A 17,630-nucleotide genomic window follows, 5' to 3' on the forward strand; every position below is an offset into this window, starting at 1 on the left:
TGGTATGTTCAGGTTTTCACGCTCTTTCAGTAAATAAGTCATTGACTATAATTTGTGAATTTAAATACTGTTAGCACCTCCTATTCAGAAGTCAAAGAATAAGCTTTGCTTGCTTTCTGAACTTGTCTCACAGTGTATTACAGTTTCTTTCTGATCAGTAGCAGAACCAGTGGTGGTGTTTCCCTCCACCTGTAACAAATGGTTCAACAATAAAGATTTTCACTAAAACGGGGAGTTAATGTTCACTAAAAAATATTTTCAGATCAGTAGTTGCCTGTAGCATATCCAAGAAGTGTCCTGAGCACTGAATTACTATAATTCCAAAAAAGGCTCAAAAATTAGACACCTGTTATATCTTTACAACTCTGGAGCTCTTCTTCTTTGAGGCTAGTTTGAAGCAGTTCTTTGTCATTTAGTACTGGAAATGCCTACATTTTATAAAGAATAAGATACAAGCTGATAACTAATTGATTTACTTAATTTCAGTTTGTAGGGTCGAGCTCAGAACTATGTTGAAGTGCCCTGCCAGGGCAGGAAAAATAGGAAGAAGAGTTCTCTATTTATCTTATCTTGTAAGAAAGCTTGGAGTCTGTTCTCCAGCTTCTGAAGCAAGAAGTATCTTTTTGTTCAATTTCTTGCCTGGCAATGGAATTAAAGCTCTAACATTGTCTATTTAAAATTGTGAGGTGACAGCATGGTGCTAGCACTGACTGGTCTTGAGATGTTAAATGTATTTGAATGCCTTACCTGTCCATAATTAGTTATTCATATGAAGATCTTTTTACATTAAAGACAAGATAAAGCAAACCCTCAGTTTCTTGGATATGTATCTTGGTCTGGGAATGATTACAAGTTCATGCTGCTGTCCTCCTTTCACTGATGCTGCAGCTTCCTAAATTAATTTATCCTAACCCTTGGTAAGAACAGGCACTTGTCGGAGGGATGCCATTGTAGAGGGTATTTCAGGAGTGTTCTTGCTGTGGCAGGAGTGAGAACCAGCCCCCTTTGCAGGGGGGTTCAGCACCGCTGCGGGGTGCAGGCAATGCTACCTGCATCTGCAGACAGAGGCACTCGCCCCAACCCCGTCCCCTCAGTCCTGAGCTGGGAGAAGACAGGACCAGGGTTCAATTTTCCACCCTTTCTCCCATCCGCGCTGCCATGGTTTTGTGTTACCCATCCCCAAGGAGGGACTGGTGAGCCGGGTGGTTTGCTCATCTACACCTAGCTGGGCTGTATGAATGATTCGGGAGTGCGGGCTGGGGTGTGAGCTGGAGCCCTGTGTGCCCTGGCTCTGCTGCTCGTGTCCGTGCAAAAAGTTAAATCCATTGACTATGGTGGCACAGCTTGTGACTGCTTGGGTAAGACTAGATTAAGCCCAGAGAAAAAAAAGAGGAGGAAGATCTCCCCTACCAAGAGGGAATGTCAGCACAGAGGTGAAATCACAAACCAGCTACTGCTCTGCAGTTTCATTTTAACAACACTGAGTTTATGTTTGTGCCACCTCTCCTTTTTAATTCATGGATGCATTAATTTTGTATCATTTGTATCATAAATAGAGCCTTTCCTGCAAAAGGAACACTAAGGATCCATTATTTTTATCTCCCCCCCCCCATTCTGCTTTGCTGTTAGTCATCTTTTCTACATGAATCAGCGTTGCTTCTCCCCAAAAAACAGGCATGTGGGATTTATTCAGGCTAAGTGCCGATATTAAAATTGGGACATTTCCCTTTAGCAATAAACAGTGAACAATAATGTAAAGCATTACAGTATGACAGTCATCACTTGGATGAAAAAGAATACACACCTGACTCATCCTTTTGCTGTCTGTCAACAGTAATGGATTTGGATCTGGCAGTGCTTCTGCATGCTACACAACAGGTTGCATCCTCATGTCTTTTGGACTTTTGTACTGAAAATCTGCATTGCCACACTCCAGAGATGTGTATCAATTTTTATAACACTTCTGTTCTCTGCTGAAGACCAAGAAAGTTCTTTAAGATCTATTAAATTGGCACTTGTCACTAATTATTTTTAAGTTTACCATAATTTGTAACTTTAAAGCTCTCTTTAGTTGCTTTAATTTTGGATTTTGTACACCATCCTTTTTCCATTCAAGAAAAGAGTTCACCACCTCAGGAGGCAAAGCCATATACTATTTTAACAAACTCCCGAAGAGATGAAAAATGTATGAATGGATCCTGCAGTCTAGGCGAACACCTATTGTGCCGATGTGACTGCATGAAAGAAATCAACACCCAGGATATAAAAAGGCAGGTTCTCTTCTAGCATTAAGTTTCTCTTTCTTTACTACGCTTTCCCTGAAGCATGCCTGTGCCTTTGTTCATCTCCTGCTTTCTCTTCCAACTCCTGCTCATTCAGAGTATCAAAATCACCTTTGCCCTTTGGGCCACATTACTCCTCTTTTCAAATTCTTCTTGCCTGTAGAGTAATTTTTAAGGTCTTATCATCCCATCTTCATGGGGTTACCCACGCTTCTCACTTTCCAAGCATAAAATATGATCAGGGGTAAGAAGGATGCCGTAGGCCCACAGAGTCTGAAACCATTATGTTTAAGTCTGGCAGTGGGTCAAGGCAGAGATGCAGCTGCAAAGCTGCATTTTGGTATATATTTTATGCCTGATCTGTAGTAGAGGTGAGTTGTGTAAACTACCTGTTGAAACCTTTTTGTGATGGAAAATCACAGTGCCATGAAATATACTATCAAAAAGAGAACAGGGAAGGAAGGGGAAAAGGATAACTGCTGCTCAGTGAACTTATTACCTCACTGTGAGATGAAACAAGGAGATCAGGAAAACCTGGCCACTGGTGCTTGGCAGTGGTCTCCTATCTTACCTCCTCCAGACCAAGTAACATCCATCCACCACAGGGACAGTGGTCACAGCCCTCCAAATAAAGTTGCGTTTCATTGTGGATACAAAATATGGCTTCGCTCTCTTCTTCTGTCCCCAAAATGCCACATATATGGTGCTTGTCCTTCAAGAATTTTCAAGAGTATGTACTGATTAGCTTGATGCAAAATTAGTTAAAGACTAAGAATGATTACATATGTATCCATTCTTGTATCATGCATGGGATACACTGGGAGAAATTAGGTTACAGTTCTGCTAAATTATTAAATGCTGTTCTGGCTAATAACTGCGATTATACAGACTATGGGCAGGTTCAGGACAAGAGTGCAGGTAATTCCAACAACCATAAAGGCTTGGACTAAAGCCCTGCTGCTCTCGTTTCATAGAATATTGGTCTCACCGTAACAGTCCTGCAACCTCAGAGATCAACTCTAAAACTAGATGCCAGATTCACAGGCTCTGTCTCAATTGCTTAGTAAAGTTCTTCTGAATATGGGAAAAAAGTCATAGGAAAATATAAGCTGTTGGGAAAAATTACTATGAAAATATAAGCTGTAAACTCAGCATTAGTAGATGGTATGCTTTATTTTCTATTATTTGGTATTTTGGTGAATTTGCCCATAAATCTGTGTTGCTACTGCATGTTTTATCTAGTAAGTGATATTAAATAATGGTATTCTTTTTGCTGGGTTGTCTTTGTCTTAATTAGTGTACATATTTGAAATGTTACATTGTATTAAATGAAGAATATTATCCAAGCAAAACTATAAAGTATAAGGTTAAGAATTGAAATCTATATTGTTAACTCAAGGCTACCACACACCACAGAGCAAAGCCTTTTAAAGAATACTATACAATACATTACAGATCTAAGCTTTTCAAAGCAGGATATGCAGGATTAAGGCTACATTTAAATCCAAACATGATAAAAGGGAAAAACCAAACAGGCAAAACATGACTACTTTATAGCACTGTTATGTAAGAACTTACATAGGGACATAATTCATCCGCTGGTTCTATCTTGTAATGGTATCAGGAGGGAAAAAGATATTTTAAAACATTAATTTTTTTTTTTCCTTACCTAATCTGGTACCATAAATCCTAAAATACTTTAGTCCAAACTGTATGGCTATTGCCATCACAGTGTAGAGCTCATTTTGTTTGTGAGCCTCAGTCCTGTATTTTCTGTTTCAGCACATTTTGATTTCACTTCAGTACCAGCTCAGCTCTGACATTTCGGGAGTTTGTGACCACTGAAATACTTAGCTTCATGACACTTTTCAAATAACTGCAGTATTATCTGTTACTATATTCTATTTTCAAGTTTGCGACATATTCCCAGTCTTGAAGTTACTTGTGTTTTCAGGCAAAAATGCTAAGATTACACTATCCTGGGACTACGTATACTGCCTACATAATGTATATCTATTTTTTAAGCAGCACAGGATAGGGACCATGTATTACATAAAGTGGAGCATATAACCACTGCCCTTATTTAGTAATAACCCATGTTCTTACTCTTTCTGATGTAGTGCCTGGTGGCAGACTGGGATTTATTCAGGAGAAGATGAGTGGTAGCACAATAACATCTACTAAAATACACTTGTTATTCCTGCCTTTCTCGTTCAAAGTTGAAGACAGCAAGCAGCCAGCAGCGCAACCTCCCTGGTAATCAATATGTGTAAGAGGCTCCTAGATCCTCTTCCCGTTGTTCCATCTTCCACGTCCCCAGGAAGAAATGCTGTGACGGAGACGGCAGCATTATCTGCAGAAGGGTACCACTGCTCCTCTCCCTCCTTTCCTCCCTCCCTCCCCCAGGCTCCCAGGGAAATACACTGCCTTTGAAACTCACATGCTAGGATATTATTCAAAGATTTATGGTTCCTGATTCTCACTACAGTCCGCTGTTGCGGCTTTGTTTACTTGGCAGTGTGAGGGAGGGAGGAGGGAACTGGATTAGCCTCAAAATCCCACAACAAAAGGCAGAAAAGCTCTGCCTTGGGCATTTAATAATCTGCATTTCTAGAGAATTACTGAATATGCTGGAATTATCTCCAGAATATTTGGAGTATTTTAAAATAGTTATTCATAGCACTTAAGAAACATTTCACATCAAAATAGATTTGAAACCAATAGGAGTTTTGTTTTGATCTGGTAACCACTGTCACATACCATAAGAGAGCAGCAAAACAAAATGTTCTGTTCTTATCTACTTTACCTTTAGAAGCACAAATGTTACAGAGATAAAAATAATCAGAACCACTGGGATGGGAGTATTGGGAAAAAGAAGGGGAAGTAATTCAGGTTTTTGATCAAGTGAACAATTACCTTCCCATTTGTAAAGACCTTTATAGTTGAGAGAGGACTACAGTATTTCCCTGAACATAATGTGGGGAGAGGACTGAGGTATTGGTTTTGTTGATATTTTTTTTTAACAGAGGAAAAAAACCTACCCAGTCATTGCTCATGGTACTAGACACATATCACGCAATGGCTCAAAACGCTAATTTACTTAATTGCATTAGTCCGCTCCCCTCCTGTTATGGGAATTCAAGCTTCAATGGCAAATTCAACCTCCTAATGAGATTATGGTGATGTTCTCAATATGAGACTGTAGGGTGGCAGTAAGATGGGCAAAGGAGCCACACGTTTCCTTGGTGACTGGCTGAATAGTTAACCCTGGTAAGAAGGAGTGGAGGGAAGAATCAGTCTGAGTGACAGTACTTCATCCTTTGAACTTCAGTTCATGGCTGAGCAAAGCAGAAATAGGGCCAAGCAACGACCACGGGGAAATTACCCTTGTTTTTAATCTTTGTCTCTTCCAGCTGATGTCAGTAGAAGGGGACAAGACAAAGGAGCTCACGCTGTGGTAAAGATCATTAAAACTGAAGAATATAAAGCCATGGACATCACTGTGCCACCTATTAAATATTAATTTCAGTTGAATGCAGACATTTTTCTTTGTTATGCTGTTCGATACAATTATTATTATTATACCTTTAATCCATTTTGAATAGTTTTATTCCTTTTTTAAGCTCCTTTGTAAAGAAGGTGCCTTTTAGTCAGCTCCACCAGCTAATCATATTGCTTTCTCTTCATTACTCACATTGAGCTTTTAAAGCCTGAAGCCTAAGCTAACTGGAATATACGGTCACAATTTAAGTTCTGTGGAAGAGCTGAAACTATGCCAGAAACACAGTACATAACTATGTTTTTATTGCCGTCATATCGAGAGCAGGTGAGATGCTGTTGAATTAGAGACTGTTTAATCACAGACAGGCCCTGTTACTGTACAGGAGTAAAACACATGTATTTATCATTCACAGATTTCAGTGGGAACAACTAATAGTCTTTTTTGGCCATTTATCCAATAAATTGTGTTAAGACAAATGTAGGGCAACATTAAAGAGTTGATGTCTGTGAATGGAGAAAGACAAGCATTTGGGGTGGTATATTATTTTTTCCCTGAGTCAGAGGACAACATTGCCCACATGCAATTAAGCAGTCTATAACCCACACACATGAATCCCCTGAGCCCAGTTTAGTTCACAGCAGTGTAAATCTAGAGGATTTCCATTGCAGCCAGTAAAGTTAAGCTGTTGTCAAAAACACTCGTAAAGGCAAAATTGTTCCCACTTTCACAAGACTGCGTATGAGAGGAAAGACTGGAGGTGCAGGCCTGTGGGTAAACCTGAACAAAGGGCTCCAAAGGCTACGTGAATCCAAAAGCGATAGAAAACTTACTCTGACCATCGAGCACCATTGGCAGGTGATTTGCCCCTCTGGCATGTGGCTGCTGCCTTGGGAGAGTGGCAGTGGGGAATAGCGTCCTAGTGCAAGGGTGAGAAGAAAAGAAGAGACCATTACTATGTGAAACCAACTTCTAATTCCTCTACACTCTAACTGAGTACAACTCAGAGTATCATCAATTGCTGAAATCTTTTCACTATTTTTAAGCCTTAGGGAGCAAACAGAAATCACATTTTAAAGACAGAAAGTTAATTAGGGTTTTTGAGAGCTAATCCTTTGCCAAAGGAGAAGCGACAAGGCCAGTTCTATATTCCTTACCTCCTCTCTCCTCTGGGAAGCTTTCTGATGTCTGTTGTGGTTCCATGTGGTGTTTCCTTTATTGTGGATTTGGCTGCGATGGCTCCCGGCAAATCATTTCGGTGTAGCTGGTCATCAGGATTAAAATAGAAGAATCAATGGGGTTTTCAGTTTGTTTGTGGTTTTGTTTTCCTCGGCGCTTTTAGGAAAGCCTGTAATTCTTACAATCACATCCTGACCTTGGTTCTCAAGTTCTGTTTTCAAAGATACCTACACTGTAGTCAAAGTTGCCATTATGGCATGGCTAGGTATACCTGCGGCAGCTTTCATCTAGCTAGATTCAGATTAAAGGCTTCTGCAACCTTTGGGCTGCTGAAGCCAGTGGCAAGGCGGCTCTCATAGCAGTGGGGCCCCACAGGGAACACTGGGCATCTGCTTGCAAGGGCCATGGGCTTGGTGGCCCTTCCCATGACAGCTCCTGCCTACCTGGCTCTGCTGGAGTCACACCTTTGCCTCCTAGAAATACCTCATTACTCCCATCACGATTGGATTGTCTGTAGTTAGGTCTCTAAAACATGACCTTCTTCAGTCCTTCAGCCCAAATATTTATTAAGTGCATGGCCAGTTTTGCTCATTAAGTTCTCACAGTTCACGTGGGCTGAGAGTTTAGCTCCAAATGCAGCAGCATTATGGATTTTTTTCTGAAAAATTTTCCTTCTTTGTTTTCTTGAAGCTTCTTTGTTGCTTCTTGTTGCCCAAGAGAAGACATTCTGGTGTACTTATAAAAGTTCAGCAAGATTAGTAAATTAGCAGCTTAAGAAGTTGAGAGGCTGGGAAAAAAGCGAGATATTCACAGTACCTTTTTAAGGTATTTGATACATAATCAAATACAATCCAGTATTTTGATAAATAAATCAGGAGCCTAATCTCTCTTGACTTTCCTAACAGTGAAAGAGATGACTCCTCCTGACTCCATTTGGTGGAGGAACCTAATTTAAGCATCCAGGCTGAGATGAATTAAGTATATGATGTGATGACTCCTTCCCACTCTGGTTCATTTTCCCACTGCTCACATGGGTAGGAAATTCAGATGTGTGTTACTGGGTTTTTTTTAGCCACGTGATGTGATCCCTTATTGCTAATGAGAAGATATTAACCTTTTGAAATATGAGGATGAAATTACTCTCTCTTCAGGACTAGAGCCATGAACTATTATAAACACACAGATTGTTCAGGATCACAATCCCAATCAATTCTGCTTTGGCCAGGAACAGAGATAGTTAGAGAGTAAGGATGTGAACCCAGATCTCCACCCACAGTTTCAGTAGGAAAAAAAATCATCTTCCAATTGTGTTTTGCCATTGACTAATCCTGCAACATCAAAAATTTTTATTTTCATGGACAGGCCTAGGAACTAAAATGAGCTCTTAAAATGCAGCCCCAACACTGTTTGGAACTGAATTTTGGGTGTGCAACATACACTCATGACAGTCTTTGGCTGTACTATGTTTTGAATGCAGCTGCAAGCACTCATGTAGTCATTCCCTTAGAAACATGATCTTGGTTATGGAAATATCAGTAGTATTATAAAATTACTACTAGTCATTAGGAGAGAGCACCCTCATCTGACCACATGCTAAGAGAAGAACCATGGAATATAGGCAATATTATATGGAAGTTTTTTTAAAAAGGGTGTAAAGACAAAGAAACGCCAAGATATATACCTTTGTTGTGTTGCATTACCATGAAATATAAATAAATGGGACAAAATGCACTCATTATTCCGATTCAGAATTTGAGGAATTCCTTAATTATGGTTTTGACAGAAGTGAATGGTCAAGGACACTGCCATTCTGATTGCCAGCAACATTTTCAAATTATTTGACATAAGCTTAGGTGCTTGTGTATCCACAGGGTAGGAATAAGAAGGTATAATGTAATGGCATTAAGTAGGTTTAACCAATCCAGAAAATACTTACCTACATTAATCCATCTCCCTTTTGGTTCTGCTGTCTTGTGCATCATACGAGATGCCAAGCCAAATATTGCAATACTAGAAAAAGAGGGTTTGCTGCTGTTATTGGCAGAGTTTCAACAAAAGCAGAGGGCTAGTTTCCCATTCCATCACAAAAGTAGCCCTACATATATATTTTAGAAACAACCAAAGTACGTACAGGTGGATTCTAGTTGAAAGATGCTTCCACTCTTATGCTAACAATTTTGTTGGCAAGATCTAGACTATGCTTTTAATATTATCAAATTTGTTTCAGTTTCTCTCTTCCATTTCAGTCTGTCTGCTTCTTTCTTCCTTCTTCTCCATTCTTCTGCTCCCATTGCAGTTGTGCTCTGGAGGCTCCTGTCAGTCCTGTCCTGTAGGTATGAAATGTGCATGAGACTTTCATGCTACAGCTCCTTGGATCCTGGCCCAAGGATCTGAGCCCTGCTCGCTTGCTGGGGCTGCCTGGGGAGCACCGGTGTGGAGCTTGTATGGTGCTCAGCTACTCCCCTTCTGACTGGCAAGAGGCTGCTTTGATGGTTCATCTGGGCACACCAGGGGCTCAGCTTGGCTCAGCTAGTGCTGACAAGGTAAGCATCACCCCCATTAATTCTGACAGGGTGACAATACAGGTTTAATACTAAAGAGCACAATTTCCTCTTCCAGTACCTCATTAATATTTGCTTGATTAGTTTCATGTCTTCTTCCTTTGCTCCCCCACTTCCACTCTCTCATCTAAATTCAACTTGTGATATACTCCTATCCATTCTCCATTTTCTTCGTTTTCTCCTCAAACACTCCTCTGATTCTTTTGCCTAAAGCAACAGTGGCCAAGCTCACTGAGCAGTTAAAGTCCAGATAAGGGGTTAATGATCTTTTGAGCCCTTGCTAACACAGCCTTGTACAGAGTTAAATGGGAAAGGAGGGGACAAGATGGTTCATGTGCTCAGGAGAGAGGTCAAGGTGCTAGCCATGGCTGAGACATACTTTCTAAGGAAAAGCTTTTAATGGAGATCAGAGATGAGGCTGACCAGATGTGCTAAGGCTGCAATGTGCCAGAGGAGGAAGGAAACACGTCCAGCTCCCTGCGGTTAGCCTTTGCTTAAGCCCCTCACAGGAGACTGAGGGGATGTAAAGAAAGACGGAAAGCATAAGGCATCGAATGCCCCAAGCGACGTAGCGCAGATCTGACTCTCAGCTGAATTACTACTTGGCGTGTGACATTTGAGATGTGAGGTTTGACTGTCCCACATCCCTACTCACATTTGCATTCTCCCTCCTATTCATTTTAGTTACTCTTATCTTTTGCCATATAGGAAAATGTGAACCTCAATGCTTTATTAAAAGGCATACTGCTTTCAGAAAGCCATTACAGTAGCATAACCTCATCCTCTTTCTCTTCTCATGGCAGAGCTGACACAAGTTAGACTTCTCTGGAACCACTGACTTGCTAAACTTTTTTGAAAAACTGAAACATACGAAAAAGCCCCATATTAATTTGATGGGAATTCAATTTCTAGATGGTGGCTGATTAGAACTGAATAGCTGATTCAATTAATGAACCCTGATGCCTGTTGATCAAGCTGGTAACTGATGTACTCCAGGGACTGCTTTGTGACCTCTCCAGAGATGGGCAGGCACCTGGAAGCAAATGTCTGATTTTCATTTGGACCCTTACATCAGAAAAAACTCTCTTTTAAGCCTTTTGTCTCTCAAACATTGATATTTACTTATGTACTTACTTAAGAGTTGTGCAATGCATAGCAAAAGTTGATTTTATTGCAGAAAAACTGAAATTCTCTTTTTCTCACTGACTTAATTGCATGCTGTGTCCATATACTGGGAGAAGAGAAGTTGAACTGGTCAGGATAGCTCTTTTCCATCCTCCCTTGGGTTCCATTATCAATGACACTTCCAACTTCAGCAGACACCTAAACTTTCTTTATGAGCTGCTACCACAGCCTAGCACAACTGACACAATTTAAATATATCCTATCCAAATACATTTTACCCATCAGTATCTTATGACCCAGGAAGACAGAAAACCTCCATTTACTCGTTAACCTTAGCTTTCTGAAACTGCAATTACTGCACTGTGGACAGTCAATAATTGAACTGAATAAGGGTAGCATGCAAATGCCAGCCGGTGCTAACTACTGCTAAAAAAATAATCCCACATGCTTACAAAAATTGCACATGGTACACAGACAGCAGGTAGCAAAGCAGAGTATTAGAAAGGAAAATGCAGAAAGTAGCATGTGCAGGGATTAAGGAGATGCAAAAGATCAGACTCACAGGAACCTACTCAGTGGGAATAAACACAGTATTATATTAGCTTAAGTTTATGGTTACAGTTAATAGCATGCAGTTATTACTTTTGCACTGAAAAGCATTTTCTGAGTAGATGGTTTCCCTGCAGAATCAGATCTTAGTTTTCTCCCTGCCTGTTGTAATTCAAGATGTTAGCTAGTATTTTACATAGCCTAGTATCCCTTGCCCCAGCTGTAGCAAAAGAGATCAAGACATTACAAATAAGGACAGGAGTTAGCAGAATGAGAACAAGGCATGCTTACATTAGTATTTTAATTCAGATCAGGATCATCCCTTCTTACTGCACTTTGGTTCATGTCGCAGAATTTTGTTGGAGAAAATAAAGTGGATTTCTTCTAGAGGAGTCTAAACCAGAACATGTTCTTCAGGAGCACAGGTAACGAATTCCAACTACTATTGGCAGCCAGTGCCCGAGGCCAGACCAGAGCAAGTCCAAAGCAATCCCTTCCCTAGCAATGTCCATACAGATTCCCAGCACCAATTCAGTTCGGTAGATCTGCTCATTTTGGATCACATTACTTGTTAAGATTGACATAGCATCCACAGCATACATAAGTATACACAACTTTCTCCTGTTTTAATTTGGTGATGCCTTGCAAGAACCTACAGAGCGTCTATAGCTCTCTATAGAAAACAATATGTTTTTTTGCTAATATTTTTGTTGTAAGTGATGTCTCTTTAATCTGATGTTTGACTTACTAGAGTTGTTGTCTGGTTCTCCTCTTTGGCTGAACTTGTCTCAGCCTGACTGGAAACATTGGTTTAGCTTGCTTAGCTGTGACAACATTTTTTTTCTAATGATCGGACAGCTACTACCCATTCTCTGTACTTTTGCTTATTTTAATCATGTGATGTAATAATTTTTGTAGAGAGACTAGTGGCAGTTGGTTATTCTACATAGAAAGACTTATTAGAACTCAAACATACTGTGGCCAGTGTAATTACATAGAATAGAGGCAAGGTATGACAGCAAACGCCTCCAAAGTGGGGACACTGGATGCAATCTAGACAAATACAGGCCTGGGCTGGTAAGAGAGGGCTTGGGATAACACTAAGTACTCACCCATGGTCAATTAAAGATATGCACAATTTGAAGCTGGGCAAAACCAGTGTTAGCAATAAAAGATTAAAAAAAGCAGTATCCAACACATGTAAAATGCACTGTATATCATAAAGACAGATGTAATGTACTTGCAGACCAGTGAAGAAAGAACAACGTGTATGAGAGTGTCAGCAAACATGAAAATAGCCAAGTGGAACCTAGAGTGACGAGGAAGTCGCCAACATGATATTCCTCCCCGCAAAGAAAGGAGGAAACCCAATCATCAAAATCACACTCCGTCCTGTGCATGTGCATGTGCTCGTGTGTGTTTCTCTGCAACAATTTAAACTGATTTTTTTTTAAACAGTAAGAAGTATTCATTTAATGAGATAACTGGCACTGTGAAATTTACTACTGGACTAATCATAGTAACTGTTTATTGCATTTTATTTAAGTCATCTAAAATTTCAGTTAGACCAACAATAAATTCTTGGCTTTGCATATAAGGTATGTCCCCATTTTGCCTATAACAAGATTTTGAGAATAACAAACTGATTTCAATTAATATTAATTTTGTTGCCATTTTGAGTAATCCTTGTCTGCATGCACACAGTTCACAAGAACCTGCAAAGGCGAGTTATTTTGGTACAGGTTTGTATCCAGAAAAACACCAAATGTAACTAAGTTTAAACTTTTAAATGTGTCAACATGGAGATTTTCACTGCTTTTAAACTGCTTTCAGTCTGCTCTTAAGCTGACAGAAATAGTGCCACCTGCCTGTGCTTTCTTTAGTGGTGACTATACTCATTTAGTGCAAAACCCACCCATCTTGTCTGTCCTCCCATGCACATTCCACTGAAGAGAGTTCTCTAAGGGACATCAGACTGACATGCATATGGGGTAGTTGGTAGATACTGTAATCAAAGAATAGAAGACACATATAAAAATGAAATTGGGGATCTAAGAATATCTGTGATATCCAGCCATCATAGACTGCATGAAAAGGGAGATCCACTTGATCTAATTTTCCTGGATTTATAAAAGCCATTCAACTACATCCCCCATCAAAGGCTCTTAGAGATACAAGATGCCATGGGATAAAAGAAAAAGTCCTCTTCTGGATAAATTACTGATTAAATGATAAAAAGCTATTGTGTAAACCTATGCTGAAACCACATTTTCGAATGCAATGCTGGCTGCCTTGAAAAAAGATAGTAATAGAAAAAAAGGTACAGAGGACTGTAAGGATGTTTAAAGGTACGAAATGGCTTCGATAACAGGAACAATTGAAGATATTAGGACTTCTCAAGCCTGCAAAGGATATGACTGATGGAAACATTCGATAAAGGATCTTAAAATTATGGGAAACATAGAAAAGGTAAAAAGGAAACAATTGTTCAACTGTTTCTTCTGGTAAGAGAATGCTGGGGGATGAAATGAATTAGCAGATGATAGATTCAAAACAAAGGGAAGCACTTTTCCCCATAGTGTATCATTATGCTGTAGAACTTACTACCACAGTATATTGAAGATATCAATAATCCACATGGGTCTAAAAAAATGCAAGCAATCAGACCAATTCTTGGAAGAAAAATCCATTGTACTATTACAATTCGTCAGCTCAGGGACAGCAGAAGTTTACCATCAAGATTTCCTACCCAGCAGAGGAAAATCTTTGTTTTCTATTAATCCTTGTTTATTATAGGATGGCAGTGGGGAAAAAGCCTCTATTTTATGTTTAGCAATAATCATGGGGGATTAAGTTAAAGAGGCCTGAGCAGCCCCTTCCAATTTTCTGTTCTTAAACATCAAAACTGCATTGGAGCAAACAAAGCCATGCCCTTACACAGAGGTCATCACTGGCTGCAGATGGATGTTTTGGTTTCCTCTTTCTCCCCGTGTTTATCATCAGAACTCTTTGGATTTCGTCCCCCTCTTGACATGCCACTAGAAACCCCATGAGGGGCAGCTGCAGCCTCCTGCAAGGAGAAGTGACTGTAGTCAGAAACCTGTAGTATAAAGTAATTAATTTCATAATTTGGCAGGTAACACATTTTGGTTGCCCTACTGCCTTCCCTCCTGCTTTTCCTGCAAGCTTGGACAACTCCATGAAGCCTATGTTTACATAGCTACTGTGAATTTGCATCATTGTCCCTGAGAAAGAAAACTGGCTGCTTTCTTCAGCACTAGCCAGCTTTTAGGGACCCATAATTTTATGCCAGCTAGGGAAGGTGTCTGTAGGATTGTGTGTACTAACATATTGAGATACACATGATAGATTTTATAACCCTTTAATGCAACATGAAAGGGCGTTAAAGAATGTGATAAGGAACTCTGGGTTAGAGGAAAACTAACAATTTCAATCTAAAAAAGCATCTTATTATCTTATCTCTCATCACACCAAAAATCATAGCCAACACTAAACAGGATTCCTCCTTTCTAAGAGACCAAAATAATCTTCAGGAAATAAAAATTTAAAATTATAAATAAAATAAAAATGAAATGTTTCATAACGATCTGTCTGTTAGGATCTACAGAAAGCTGGATTCTTTTGCAAGGGCTGGCACTTACCCAGACTGACATAAAATTTTGTTTTAATAGCACTGACCCTGCAATCCTCTGTGACAGAACAGCATCCTTGAAGAATAATGTCTAGAATTGGACCTCTCAAGTACTTAGAATTAAAATGAAAATTTGACCTTAACAATTTTAAGGAAAACACCCTTCACCAGAGATAGTTTATATATATTTTGGCCAGAGTTGGAAAGAAACATACTTTCACTCAAGACCACCTAAATCAAGTAACAGTACAAAGAACAGATTCAAGGGCAATTTTAAGAATAGAAAAAGATATTATGAGTCCTGATAGAAACACAAGTAATAAATCACACTGAGGTTTTTTTACATTTTCATTCATTTATTAGGAAATGAAGAAGGCCCATCTGGGTACTTAATGATTTTTGAATAAGTCATCAGAAGGGATCCTCAAGAAGTACAACTAAACAAATTGCATCTATCATACAGATGACTGGAAGCTATCTAAAAATATCCCTTCTCTCAGTAAAGATACTAAAGCAAACACAACTTCCCACGCAGAATGAGAAGTGTCTATTTTTAATCCTTCAATACTTCCTTCCTTGTAGCAACGCAACACACTCGAGCATTTCTTTGACTATATTTTCAGTGCCCGCAGCTATTCACCACTATTATACTCCAAGTTGCTGCTTTGGAAAAGCAGGAGTTTTGACAAAAGAGGCATTTACTCGGCGGGAAGCAGCGAGAAGCAATTGCTAACCCAAGGGGACAGGGAACAGGCTCCTTCTCTGGCGGAGCTTCAGTGACCCCCGATGGACAACTTCCACCAGTGCACCTGACCTCGCGGGAAACGCAAGCCACGCCGTGAAAACTCGCAGTACTCACAACTTCTCGTTTCAGCCTAATACGAACTCTGGCACTGCGGCTTTTCATTATTTAGTGTGAATATACTTATAGCTCACACTCAAGATGACTGTACCTACTAGGATGCCACCTTTGTATTTGGACAATTTGAAATGTTCACAGCCAGAAGGAAGAGAAAGGTGAACAAACCCTACGTTTAATGCAGTCATTTTGACGGCTAGTTAGGACAAAGCAAATTCAACTTGTTAAAAACTAGAGCCAATTGGTTTTACATCTTTCAACGAGAAATAAAAAAATGTCAAGGACTAACATCTCAAATTGACCCATTTAAACTATTTGCAATCAGCACAATCAAGAGTCTGTGTAAATGACAGTAGTAATTTGAAAGACACCGGCCAAGTATTTGTCTTTTCTCCCCAAAGTGAGACTATACCTACCATTAGTACAATAATGAGCCGTTTTCATTACAGGCAAAGGATTCTTTGCTTCAGCAAAACTACTACCGTTTCCACTGAATGAAAAACTGCCAACACAAGAGGGGAGAATGAATTCATGCTGGTTGGTGCAGTTTCTTTTTGTCTTTCACAAACTGCAGAGATGAACTTGTGTGAATGAAATCCCAATACAGGAAAGTGACCAAGCTGGAAATGGGCTATATTCCCCATTCCCCTTCTAGAAAGGTTTTTGTTCACGTTCTTTCTTTACTAGCTTAGTTGATTTGTTCCCCCTTTCCTGCGTACCTTGCTTTCCTTCCCACCTCAGAATGTACCTGCTATAAAACTTCCTATCTCAGTGAGATTTTGACCCACAGAAAAGTAAAGGTGTGGAACAAAAAGATCACAGAACTGATGCTAGCACTGACAGCCAGCAGAACAGCCCTATTTAAGACAACCAATAGCACTAGTCTGTAAGACAACGATTGGCTTCCAAGGCTAACTGGATTCACTAGAAATCCTTGCCCAAGACAGAAAGACTTACCAAATTCCCAATCTGCTTAAATCTAGCACTCTAAGTAATGATCAGTTTATGATACCACTTGCACAAATAATGATGATAAAAAGGCAAACCAATTAAGGCAAACCCTTTACTGCCAGAATTTCCTGCCCCTTCAGTGCAGTGACATAAATAACAGATCAAATTAAATTAAAATAATCTCTGGTTGACAGAGTCCCTTGGGAGGCAGTCCTGAAGGGCAAAGGAATCCAGGAAGGGTGGACATTCTTCAAGAAGGAAATCTTAAAGGCACAGGAGCAAGCCATTCCCATGTGCTGAAAGACAAGCTGGAGGGGAAGAAAACCAGCCTGGCTGAACAGAGAGCTTTGGCTGGAACTCAGGAAAAAAAAGAGAGTTTATGATCTTTGGAAGAAGGGGCAAGCAACTTAGGAGGACTACAAGGATGTTGTGAGGCTATGCAGGGAGAAAATTAGAAGGGCCAAAGCCCAGCTAGAACTTAATCTGGCTACTGCCATAAAAGACAATTAAAAAATGTTGCTATAAATACATTAACAACAAAAGAAGGGCCATCCTTTATTGGATGTGTGGGGGGAACATAGTAACAAAGGGTGAGGAAAAGGGTGAGGTACTTAATGCCTTCTTTGCCTCAGTCTTTAATAGTAAGATCAATTGTTCTCCAGGTACCCAGCCCCCTGAGCTGGAAGACAGGGACGAGGAGCAGAATGAGGCCCCCATAATCCAAGGGGAAATGGTTAGTGACCTGCTACACCACTTAGACACACACAAGTCTATGGGGCTGGATGGCATCCACCCAAGGGTACTGAGGGAGCTGGCAGAAGTGCTCACCAAGCCACTTGCAATCATTTATCAGCAATCCTGCCTAGCCCGGGAGGTCCCAGTTGACTGGAAGTTAGCAAATGTGATGCCCATCTACAAGAAGGGCCGGAAGGAGGATCCTGGGAATTACAGGCTTGTCAGTCTGACTTTGGTG

Source organism: Buteo buteo, chromosome 3 (genome assembly GCF_964188355.1).
Source record: "Buteo buteo chromosome 3, bButBut1.hap1.1, whole genome shotgun sequence".
Taxonomy (NCBI): Eukaryota; Metazoa; Chordata; class Aves; order Accipitriformes; family Accipitridae; genus Buteo; species Buteo buteo.